Raw genomic sequence first — 13325 nt, 5'->3', positions numbered from 1 at the left:
TTTCCCTGGATGGCTGACACATTAAACCTAGTGTGTCCGAGCAGGACATGTGATCTGTGTAGTCACTCAGAGGGCCCCATGATTGGAAGGGCCCTGCCTTTGCTCTGTTGTCACTGTCTTGAAATTCTTAACAATTGTTGAACAAGAGGCTCCACATTTTCATTTTGCACTGGGCCCCCAATTTATGTAATTGATTTTTTATTGGAGACTAAACTCATCATCTTCTTTCTCTCGTCTCAGCTTCATCCAGTGACATGGCACCCTAACTCAGCAAGGGGACCACCATCTAACCTAACATACAAGCCAGACACCTAGAAGTAACTTGTTGGTTCCTCCCTCTCCCTTACCAACCTATGTCCAATCTATCAGCAGGTCTTCCAGATTTTTCTTCATAAACATCTTTGTAATCTGCTAACTTCTCTCCATTTGCATCAGCAGCAGCAGCAGCAACTCTCTGGTTCAAGCTTCCATCTTGTCTCTCCTGGGCTCCGAACAAGCGCCTTGTTGATATTCTAAGATCCATTCTCCAAACTGTTCTCCACTTTGTATCCCAAGTGATTATTTTCAAACACCAATCTGATCATGACTCTCCCCTTGCTTAAACCCTTCAATGACGTGTCACTTTCCCTCTCAGGGTAAAATAAGGACCCACATTCTTAATACTGTTTACAACTCCCTTTATTATCTGACCTTGACTATTTCTTCTGCCTCAACTTCCAGCGTTCTCCACTTCCCTCTGCATTCCAGCCTTATTGGCTTTCCTCTTTTGTTTTTTCCCAAATGATCCATGCTCTCTCTCCTACCACGGGGGCTTTGCACATGCAGTTTCTCCTTTCTGGATTGTGCTTCCCCCTCTCTTCATCCTTCGGTTCTCAGCTTAGATCTTACTTTCTCATATGAGTTTTTCCTTATTCCGCAGTCAAGGTCAGGTCATTTGGGTATATCTCCTCAGGACACCTTGCTCCTTTTCTTTATAGTACTGATGTCAGTTTGTAATTACACACGTGGCTATGTGGTCACTTGATTGATCTCCATCTCTCCCATTAGACTGCCCTCCACTAGGGCAGGGCTCACGTCTGTTTTTGATCATCGTTGTTTGCCTAGTACTTAGCACAATTCTGGGGACATCCAAGGTTCACACTAAATATTTGTTGATGGATTGCATGACTGAGTGTGTGCTTCCTAAACCTTTTGTAGCTGTAAAACGGCTACGTTTGTCTTCTATCTCATATAAAGCAGAGGGTGAATTCACCTGGGGAAGCACCTACCCTCACAAACTCTATGTCTATTCCCATTTAGCTTTTCCATGTTTAAAATATCAATATTATTACTAATCTATACTCTTCCTGGCAGATGTTAACCAAATCCCTCACGGTTGTTGGAACATTAAAAAGGTCCTGTGTCAGAAGATGTCAGAAGAGGAAGGACTTTAGACATTATCTAATCCATACCTTTTATTTTACAGGTGGGCAAACTGAGGCCCAGAAAAGAAAGTGACTTTCCCAGGCACTAGAGACAGTTAATGACAAAGGTGAACTCAGAACTCAATTCCTTTTGTATTATTCTTCTCAGATCAGTACCTAATTCCTTGACTCAGATGAGTGTTAAGTCACTGAATTCTCATGCAGCACCAAAAACTGGGGGCAGTTGCCTAAGACGTGAACAGCATGTGGGGCAGCAGTGGTGAGGAGAAGTTGAAAGTCTGTGAAAATAAGTTTTTCCTCCATAAAACAATTATGAATCTATTATGTACTTGCAGGATGCATAGCCCTATGATTAGAAGCTGGAGATGGGGTGAGTGTTGCTTAGATATTTTTGTCTTAGGGAAATATTTCAAGCCTTCGAATATTTGCAGACAGAAAGGAGTTTCTCCTGTATTTTGTCTGTCTCTAAGACACAACTGCAGTGATATTAAGGGCATAGTTTGGTATGCTCTCCCACCACGGTACCCCTAAAGCACCATCTCCTCCATGAAACCTCATTCAAGAGAACAGAGAGCTGAGGATTTCCCTTTATCTTGCCTATTCTGATCTCTATCCCTAAGATGTACCCCTGACTGTAAATCCTCAGCCCCACTCCACGTGTGCTTAGGTGCATAACTGCATGACATGGGAAGAGCCAGCTGCTTCCTCCATCCTGGACTCACATCACTTCTACTGTGAGTGTGTCATTTACATACCAGCCCGAGGTCATATACTCTCCAGGGCAGGGAGTGGGAGTGTGCCACTGTGTTCAGTGTGGCCCTAGATTCCCTTAGTCAGCTCTTCTCAAACTATTTGGATTCAGGACCCTTTTACAGTCTTGAAAATTGTTGAAGACCCCAAAGAGCTTCTACTTTGTTGGGTTATATCTATCAATATTCATCATATTAGAAAGGAAAACTGAGAAATTTTTTAAAAAATTTATGATAGGGCTTCCCTGGTGGCGCAGTGGTTGAGAATCTGCCTGCCAATGCAGGGGACACGGGTTCGAGCCCTGGTCTGGGAAGATCCCACATGCCGCGGAGCAACTGGGCCCGTGAGCCACAATTGCTGAGCCTGCGCGTCTGGAGCCTATGCTTCGCAACAAGAGGGGCCGCGACAGTGAGAGGCCGGCGCACCGCGATGAAGAGTGGCCCCCGCTCGCCGCAGCTAGAGAAAGCCCTCGCACAGAAACTAAGACCCAACACAGCCATAAATAAATAGATAAATAAATAAATAAATAAATAAAAGAAAGGCAAGTAACTTTAAAAAAAAAAAAAAAATTTATGATATTCTAAAGGAATAATAATTTAAAAACCCACTACATCTTAACATAAATAACATATTTTTAATGAGAAATAACTGTATTTTCCAAGTCGGAACACATTTAGTGAGAAGAGTGCACAGTTTGACATCTGTCGCAAAGTTCTTTAAATATCTGGTTTAATAGAGGAACTTACATTCTTACATCTGCTCCTACAGCCAATCTGTTGTGATAGGTTTTTGGGGTTGAAGCGTGTGAGAAAATCCAGCCTCCTAGAGGTATATGGTTGGAAGAGGGAGGTCCTCCTAGGCGTCCTTGGACCACACTTTGAGAACCATTGGCTTAAGCGTTTAACAAAAATGTCTGGGTGAGGATGAATGGGAGAAAGGTGATCAAAGTTTAGCTTCCAAGGAAGGGGTGGAGGATGTACGCTCAGGCACCTGTCCTGCAGGGAGAAGGGAGAAGCCCATAGCTTCACTGCCGTCTCCTTTATTCAGAGTTTCCCAATAGCCTGTGTGGTCCTATAGCGGCTCACGATGCAGCTGCTTCTGTGAGCATCACGTGTGTCATGGAAGCTGCAGTGCCTCACACGCCCAATTTGTAGTTTCAAGTCAGAACCCAAGGGAGTTTGGGGGCTGATTTGCAGTGCTCTACCTGTTACTGTAAATCCCCTTCTCCAAGGGGCCCGGCCTGGGCCCAGGATCAGGTTTCAGGGCTGGGGCGGTCAGGGGGCACCGGGCTGTGGGAGGGGCTCTACTGCAGACTTATTTTTGGTTCTACTTTCCATTTCCACTTTTAATTCTTCTCTCGTTCTCGCTCTCGCTCTCTTGCTCTCTCCTTCAATTCTGAGGGGCAGTTAATAAACCTGCTTTCTCTTTGGCTAGCCTTGTGCTTTCTCAGTTTTCAGAAAAACCTTGAAAATAAAATATTAGGAGATTGGGATTGACATATATACACTAATATGTATAAAATAGATAAGTCATAGAGTCTGCTGTATATAAAAATAAATAAAATTCAAAAAAAAAAAAAAAAAGAAAAGAAAAGAAAAGCAGACATTTCCCAGTCTAACAGGTCAGGATTAATCCAGTCAAATCAATACAATTTGCTTTCCATTCTCTTCTGTCCGCCTGCAGAGTTGAGTGGCAGATACAGTCAGTGGGCTTTGATTGATCTGGCTAATTCAGAAATCACTTTGAAACGTGGGCACCCTTTTAGGAACTGGGTCAGACATGGTACGTTCAAATTAAAGCTTGATCCCAGGTTGCCCGTCTGACTATGGGAGATTCTATGCACTGAGTGGAAACAAGTTCTTTTTTTTAACAGAGCTGGACTAAGAGGCCCTAAGATGCTTCAACCTTCAAATGTAGTTCAAAATAACATATCAGTAAACTATAAAATAAATTTAAGGAAGCCCAGCAAGGTTCTGATACTCTTGATGATTACATATATCAATGCTTGAGTCTGTCATACAGAGTGAAGTAAGTCAGAAAGAGAAAAACAAATACCGTATGCTAACACATATATATGGAATCTAAAAAAAAAAGAAAAAAAAAATGGTTCTGAAGAACCTAGGGGCAGGACAGGAATAAAGACACAGATGTAGAGAATGGACTTGAGGACACGGGGAGAGGGAAGGGTAAGCTGGGACGAAGTGAGAGAGTGGCATGGACATATATACACTACCAAATGTAAAATAGATGGCTAGTGGGAAGCAGCCGCATAGCACAGGGAGATCAGCTCAGTGCTTTGTGACCACCTAGAGGGGTGCGATAAGGGAGGGTGGGAGGGAGACGCAAGAGGGAGGAGATATGGGGATATAGGTATATGTACAGCTGATTCACTTTGTTATACAGCAGAAACTAACACACCATTGTAAAGCATTTATACTCCAATAAAGATGTTAAAAAACCCCCCAAAACCAAAAAAACATTATTCTTTAAAAAAATTGAACAAGATCTCGTTGTGCCTGGCTTTTGGGTGGTTCGGGACTGTTCCTAGTCAGGTGCCTCAAGCACAAAGTTGGATATAAAGTAGTTGACTGATCGGTTTCACGAAAGAGTGGCTAAGAATTGTGCACTCAAGCTTCCCTTGGGTGGCAGAACTCATATGACCTCTGACAGCAAAGGCTGAATCTTTGACAGCAAAGCACTCATCTTCCTCACTTGCCACCCCACAGCCCCCTGGGTCCAAGTATTCAGTTACTGGAAACCACATGATGGTGCCCTGCCTTTGGGCTGGTCTTTGCAGGAGAGTGTGGTGGTTAAATGTGTAGGCCCTCGAGTCAGACTGAATTTGCGACCCAGCTCTGCCCCTTACCATTGGTGTGACCCCGGGCAAGTTACCGAGCTTCCCTGAGCTGCAGTATCTCCAGCTGGAGATGATGACTGGCGCTGTGGGGCTATTGTAGGGACCGAGTGAAATAGTGCACGTACACAGGTGCCTAGGTGAGTGCCCGGCACTTAACAAGCCGTCAGTATACCTGAGTTGCAGTGGTCCACGCCTTTCCGTGGGAAGGTGCAGCTGCTAGAGCCGGAGGTATCTCTTTGTGGACCTAAAGTCTGGGAACAGGACAGGTTCTCCACCCCAATACCCTGAGGACGTCCCAGGGGGGCAGAGAAGTCAACCCCATAATAGAAAGAGTTCTGGCTCTGGCGTCCAGGAGGACGGCTTCCAGCCCTGGCCTCCCCTGTGAAATCCTGGACACATCCTTTCCATCCCTCGGCCTTGCTTTCTGCATCTATAAGTGGGAGGCTTGACAGAGTGGTGTTCTTGGTCCCCTCCCCCGCCCCATCTACCCTCCCTGGCAAGAGTTAGCTGGCATGAGTGACTCCGATGCACACCTTTCCCCCTTGTCAAAGCCACGAAGTCAGCGCGACGTGGGGCCCCCTGGCCGTTTCTAGTGCAGAGATGCTGCCCAGCCCTGGAAGTGCCATTCTGTAAGAGGAACAAAAACCTTTTCCTCGGGCAGCTTTGCGTGTGTTCACCTGTATTTCCTTCTCGCAATCCTGGCCCCCAGTGTTCTTGAGGTTGCAGTTTCGTTGTGAGTCAGAGCTGCTGAGAGCAGTGGAAATGAGAGGGGCCTCCGCTGGTCGGGGAGGACATGATGCTACCTTTTCCTCAAGAGCGAGGCCTGGGGGGCGGCGGGGGCGTGGGATGGAGGTGAGCACCTTCCGGAAGTGGATTTCTCACAGTGACGGTCTCTGGGAGGAAAGAATATTACTGGAAAGCCCTAGAGATCGCTTCACATCTCTTTCAGAAGGGCCTTCACGTTCTCAAGAAATTATCTGCACCAGGAGGTAAAATGTCTGTCGTTTTGGTGTTGGTCAGGAGCAGGCCATGGCCAAGGAGGAGGCGCTCTGCATGTGGCTGGCTCACGACCTGAGTCTCAGATAACAGGTTTGCTTGGTGACGGTGGTGTGGGTGCTGGATCCCCATGGCAGAGCACGGCAAGCCAGGTCGGGGGCTGCCTCAGGCTGTGGTTTGCCAGGGCTGCAGGCTTTGAAGCAATGAGGAGGTCCTTCAGCCCCTTGGTCATATCTCACGGGGAAAAGGAGAGGAGAGAGTGGGGAATGACCAGTGCTGGAAACAGGACATATGACCATCGTGTGGAAACCGTTGTGGAGGAACACTCACCTCGTGCAGGCGCCAGAGCCGCAGATTCATGGAGCCAATGAAGGAAGCTCCGCGGATCAGTGGACTGAAGCCCCACTGGACACAAACATGTAGATGGTGCAAAGCACATACAGGCCACCCCTAACTTACAAATGCCCATTTCTATAGCCTCAAATGGCAGCCATTGGTTCATTCTTACCCTTCTGAGTAAGGAACCCCTTACTTCAGGATTCTGCTTCGGAGAGATCCTTTATGAAGTAACCACTAACTTCTAGAGGGCCGCTGGCGTCAGATTCAGAGGCGGGGAAGAAGCAATGGAAAAGAAGCAGAACACTTAGGTGTGCTGACCCCAGAGGCCAGGCTCTGTGTAGGGCTGGGTTGTGAGTTGGGACAGGTGGACAGGAGAGTAGATCACCTGGGAGCTCTGGGTCAAGCAGGGCAGAAGGCAGGGGTTTCAATAGAGGGGTTTCAAGTGAGGGTCCCCTCAGAGGGGAAAGTGACAGGGGCTTCCCAGAGAGGGGTCTCAGGGAGAGGGAGTAGAGTGTGATAAGAGGTGACCCAAGACAACTTTGTCTATTTCAAATGTTGCCTAAGGCTGGTCATATATCCAGTAGGAGAAAGAAACTCCCTTTTGTTAATCTTGCAGACCCCAGCTCCCAAGAACCTGAGCTGAGGTTGGTGCTATTTATAGTATAACACAGTTGTATCATAGGCCAAGAACAAAGCATTTTTAAAAGGAGTTTCTATGAAGACATTGTTCCAGGTTCCAAAACAGTGACTTACAAACATCTGTGCCTCAGGCAAAAGCTACCTGCACAAACACATACCCGGTCAAAGTGGCTGCAAAGTTTGACTGTGTGTTGGGAAGGGATGGTGATGGGGGCTTGGGGCTGGGCACGTGGAAAGGAAGGGATAACTGGACATCCTCAGCGGGCTGTCATGGGCAAACTGGCCGGGTGTCTCTGCCACTGGAATCCAGAGCCCCATATATATGTCTACCAAGGAAACCCTATCATATCTGTAAGACAGAAGAAATAGTAATACCCATCTCCTGGTCATGAGAATACAATGGGATAAAAGCTTGTCACAGTGTCTGGCACGTAGTGAGTACTCAACGACCATTACCTGGCGGACAATCCACGGCTTCCATATAACTATGTTACACCTACCACACCATGACTACCAGAACAGCTATGACTGTTGATACTACCACAATTGTGCTTTCCCTTCTGGGCGTCTTGAAATGACTTTGAACATCCAAAGAGTGGTGCAAGTGGAGCGGGTGCGGGCTGCAGGGGACTAAGGAGGCAGAGCCCTTGGTGGAGGGAGATGAGCTGGGTAGAAGCGCATGGGAGCTTCTGGTCACTATGATCACAGCTGGGGCTTCTGTTTCATTTCAGGTAAAATCAGAGGGCTTTAGAGTAAACTGGAGGTGAGGAGGAGGAGCTGCATAGCATGTAAGAGACCACAGGGAGCCAGAGCTTGCTCCTGTGTAGGCTGCAGTGCTGGGAAAGTTGGGGTTGAGGCTTCTGGGGCCACTGCAGCTGAGGTTTAGGGCTGCAGAAATGGTGAGGCTGCTGAGTTCTTCACATTGACCCCACCCCTGGTCCCTGGTGCTTCCTACCCTAGCTGAGCTAAAGGCCACATGGAGGCTCAGCTGTAGCCGGTAGTTACTGCCATTACCATTCTAAGGACAGCCAATTAACTCTTTATTCCGGTTGTTCCCTTCAACCCCAGGAACGCCAGAAGGCCTTCTTTATGTCATTTTCGATTTCTCCAGACCACAGGCTCATCTTCCTAATGCACCAGTATCATCACCAAAGTCCCATTTGCAGGAACCTTCAGTGGCTGCCCAGTTCCTTCTGAACAGACCCCAGCCACCCAAGCTTGGCATTCACACTTCCAAATGCCTTTGCAGCCTTCTCTCCCACAGATTTTCTGCACAAGGTTGCTGCCAAAACAAGAGGGCTCTCACCTGTTGTCAGAAGATGCCCTGTTCTCTCTCAGCATCTTGCTTCCACTCGCGGCTTTACTGGTCTGCAATGACTGCATGCCTCCACGCTTTCATCCAACAGAATCCTCCAGAGCCAACTCTTCCATGAGACTTTCTTTACCAATCTGGTCCCACTGAGCTTTTTTCCTTTCTCCTTCCCTCCCTCCCTCCCTTTCTCTCTCTTTCTTTCTTTCTTTCTTTCTTTCTTTCTTTCTTTCTTTCTTTCTTTCTTTCTTTCTTTCTTTCTTTCTTTCTTTCTTTCTTTCTTTCTTTCTTTCTTTCTTTCTTCCTTCCTTCCTTCCTTCCTTCCTTCCTTCCTTCCTTCCTTCCTTCCTTCCTTCCTTCCTTCCTTCCTTCCTTCCTTCCTTCCTTCCTTCCTTCCTTCCTTCCTTCCTTGCAATCCTCCACTGCTTATGACCATACTTGGCCACACTTGGTGTATACCACCACCTAGAGTTGTGAAGCGTCTTTTCCTATGTATGTATTTGTGTGTGTTTGTGTGTATTTTGTCCTGGGGGCCTGGACCCATGTTTCACATATGCCACGGATGGGGAGGAGACAATCTAGCTTGGGGTAAATACTTTGCTCATTTTGGCTAGCAGTTGGGTTTTAGATTCTCAAATGGTAGAGATCTGGGCCCAGGAGAAGGAGATCTGTTTACGTTTTAGCCTTTCTTCTGTGTGGTTATGGAGATGTCTTCCAACTTCAGTGAGCCTCAGTTTCTGTCTCTGTGCAATGGGGAGACTCCTCCCTTGCAGAGGATCAAAGAGGCCTGCCAATAGGTTGAAATACTTTAAGGTTATGAAATAGCCAAAGACATGGAAGAGTTAGCTCCTTTGTGGTCTTATCCTTGACTCAAGGAGGGAGGCCCTGCTGGCTTTTAGAACCAGCAGCAGTAGTCAGATCCAGGACTGTCTTCTCCCTAGCCAGGCCCCAAACCACCAAGCCCCACAGCCCTTTCCTGGGCTTTAGCCTTCCCACTGCCCTGTGTGGTGCAGTCTGTCAGGCCTCACTTTCCTTTATACAACCACTTTACAGCCATGGAAATCTGAGTTTTTCAGAGAGCTTCCTTCTAAAATCCCCCTCTGCCCAGGGTTCCCAGGGATACTGAGGACCTTCCTTCTTGTGACATGGCTGGGGAAACACACTGGTCTGCAGACCTCTTATTCATCTTCTCAATCCGGAGATGGTGAGCTTAAGCAATCTTATCTGCTGTGAACGTGAGTGTGTGCTTGTGCGGGTATGTGACTCTGTGAAGCTCTTTTGTGTCTAACTGATGCCAGATGCCTGCTACCATCTAGTGTGTGTCTACTGTGTGCCATGGACTTGACATAGCCTGACCTAAGGCCAAGAGCCCTTGGACCCCTGCTGATGCCCACAGTTGACTGCTACCTGGCCTAATTGGTTTTCCTTTATTACTCTTTGATACCTTACTATGTGCCAGGCATTTTATTAATATTATTTCACTTTAAGTTTCACAACAACCTCAAGAGGTTATCCAGTTATCAATCCTATTTTAAAGAAGAGTAAAATGAGGCTCACCCTAGGTTATAGAGTTCATAGTGATTGAGGCAGAATTGTGAACCCATATTTGACCCCAAAACTTAGACCTTAAAAAAAAACAAAATTATACTATGTAGATTCTTAATAAGAGTAAGAATTTTCTCAAAGTAGCCATACCTGCTCACTCAACTTCTTTTGGGAAACCATTAAACTATTCCTCTACATTTCTTCTAAACCTCATTCACTCCCACTCCAACCACCCTCCCAACCCATTGCTTCAGAAAGCATTGCCCGTGTACTCACACCCTCTAAAAGCATCTTCTAGGAAGCCTCTCTCCGATTCCAGTAAGCTGTAGAGATCAAAAATGGTCCAGTTTAAATCCAAAGGGCCATTGTCCATGTAGACGATTTTCCCAGCCTAAACCTTATGTAGGAGACTTAAAAATTCTTATACTGGAAGAGAAGTAGGAGTCGTCTAGCCTAAGTCCTTGCTTTCAAGGCGTAACCAAGCAACCTGGCACCAATCCTTGTCTATTCTTTTCCTGAGGCCTTTCAGAAAAGATTCCATAGTGTCCAGTGATCCCGGTGCTCAGAAAATTTTCTTCAGTCCAACAAACCCCCTCTCCTGCTTTCTATAAGCCTGTTGCTAGCTTCATGGAGCACCAAGAGGTGCAGATAACTAAAACCTTCTACTACTATTTGCCCTGGTAAGTGGAAATTATACAAACAGTCTGAACATGTCTAGAGTGTAAAGGTTTACAAAATGCCCTTATAGGTATAGTATCATCTGGTCCTCCCAGCCACCCTAGGAGGAAGGCAAAGCCAGGGTTCTTAGTGCAGTTTTACAGATGAAGAAACTATGGCTTAGAGAAGTTAGCTGACTTGCCCAGAGTCAGATAGCCAGGAAGCATACAGTTAAGGCTTGACTCTAAATGCTTAGAACTATTAGAGCTGGGAGGGATTTTGGAGTTTATTTTCTAGTTTATTTCTATATTAATCTTCTCCTTTTACAGATGAGGAAAATGGAGTTCAGAGCGTTTAAAGAATCTGCCTGAGTGGCAGAGTAGGATTTAGAAGTTTGGTCTAATCAGTTCATTTCTTTACCCATATCACCCTACTGAGATAAATAATGTAGCTTCAATAATTTTAGAAAATTAAAAAATGCCATTACACCTGAAACATCATATGAAACTAATATGATGTTATATGTCAGTTTGAAAAAATGTCAGGAAAAGAATCTGAAAAAGAATGAATATATATAAATGCACAACTGAATCACTTTGTTCTACACCTGAAACTAACACAACATTGTTAATCAACTATACTCCAATAAAATGAAAAAAAAAAAAGAGAGAAAAAAGAAAAAATGTCACAAGGCTGTGGTCCTCCCCTCCCACCATCCTCTCAGTATCCCGGAAGAAAACCCGAGCTCCATGAGATTTCATCACTGGTTCTAGGCAGCCTCCTTCTCTGGTTGCGGCCTGCCCAAAGGCATGTAACAGCAGCCCCCTCCACTGCAGTGAAAGGAAAATACGTGCCACCTCCCAAATAGAAAAAGAGTAAGAAAAAAACCCCAAGCTCGGCAACCATAGAAGATAAACAACGTTGAGCCTCAACATGGTTCATCGGCAGAATTTTCCCCAGAGCCAACGGCCTGTGGCAGAGCTGTATTTTCCACTTTGGCTACTGTGATTTGGTTGCGGCACACTTGCTTTCTTTCCTTTCGCTGGAGACAGACTCTGACGCAGGTTTAGGGCTCTGGCAGGTGTCTGGGGGTTTACATGCCCATCTCTGGCCTCTGACACCTCATCCTCTCGCCCCACCTCCCCTCCCCCTCCCTCCCTGACATGGCCAGACCAGCTGGGACAGAAGCAGTTGGAGCTGTGGAAGGGAGGTCGGGTTTTACCGTCTCCAGAATCCCCTTAGCATGTGCCTGCAGCCTGAAGGCAGAGCTGGCAAAACAGAAGGCAGGAGCCTGGATTGCATAGGGGTTTCTCTTAGAATGCATTTCAGAAAGTTTAAGGGGACTTGACAGATGACATTTGCTATCTTTCCTCACTCCTTCTTGCTAAGCTGTTCTCTCCTGTGCGGTGCTTGTGTGTGAGAGACTTCTGTGGACAGGAGGGCTTTTCCAGGGCTGGTTGGATTTACCATCTCATCTGCTGATCACCTGTCACATCCAGCAACAGTCAGATTCCAATTGGAGGGCCAGGTTGACCTCTTCCACTTCCTCCTTGGGAAGAAGAAGACTGTTTCCAGGGACGGTTATAGTACTGGATAGAGAGAATTAATCAGTGAACGTTTGTTCATGATTAGGGCAAGGCTGGGCAAATTCCCAGCAGCCCTGCTGCCGGCTGTATCCAGGGGGTCCCCAGGTTTTGACTTCAGTTCTCTGCATGCTGTGCCGAGTGCCAGCTCTTCTTGTGCCCCACGCCCAGCCCTCCGGGACCCTCTCCTCAGCTCTGTGGTTTCCAAACCTCAGTGTGGTTTCCTTCGCCAACAGCTTCACCTTTACCAGGTGCTCCCTTTCCTCCTCCTACAAAAGCCCCATTTTCTTAAAGGTAATTAGCCAACTGAACACTAAAAAACAGGTTATAACTGCAATTTCTCACCCTCCCACGAAAGCTCATATAGTTTTCACAGGTAATATCACACATAGGGTATCTAAGTAAACGAGCGTTCCTGGCTGTGTGTGTGTGTGTGTGTGTGTCTTTGTGTGTGTGTGCACACATTTGAGGGCAGGCCCAGGGCTTTCCCAGGCTGGTTGGATTTATCGTCTCATTTGCCCTTCCCAATATGAAAGATGAATAGTGCCAGTCATGGGGCAGATGCCTACTTCTCTGGAATTGCCCCATCCTGGTGACATCTGTGGCTTTTAAGGGCCAAGTTTGTTCTAAGCTTCTGAGGAAGCCTGGGAAAGAGCAAAAAGTCCGCCCTGGAAATAATATACAAGGAAACCACCCACCCACCACCCACTTCAGGAGTGAAAGGGGCTGAGTATTCCTGAGCCTGGGGGGCAGGTCTGAATTCCTTGGACCCTCTTCTCCTTCCCCAATCCCAACCTGGGCATGGCCTCGGCCCCCTCCCCATAGCATTAAACGCTGTGTTTAGTCAACAGTGGTGGATGTTCTCGGACCGGGCCGGCCTGGGGAAAAACTGGGTAATTATGAAAACATGATTGCCCTGGCTGCCCCTTTGGGGTTCAGCACATTCACGTTAGTTCCCTTGTTCCTTTCGCTGTCCCTCTGTTGGGAACGGTTTGCATTCTAACAACAGAGGGATGAAGGGCTCTCAGGATCAATTACAGAGCAGATCAGAAGGATTTGTGTTGTGAACGTGCTTGTGGAATGCCCAAGCAAGCCACTGGTAATCACCTGGGAGGTCCTGGAGTTGGCACCTGACTCGGCCTTCTGCGCATGACTTTTCTAGCTTCCGACATTTCAGTCTCCCCATCTCAGGTGGAGTTTGTTGTCTGAGGCAGTTGGGGGGTGAC

The sequence above is a fragment of the Balaenoptera physalus genome (genome assembly GCF_965194825.1).
Source record: "Balaenoptera physalus genome assembly, chromosome: 1".
Taxonomy (NCBI): domain Eukaryota; kingdom Metazoa; phylum Chordata; class Mammalia; order Artiodactyla; family Balaenopteridae; genus Balaenoptera; species Balaenoptera physalus.
Note: the sequence above shows the minus strand (reverse complement) of the source record.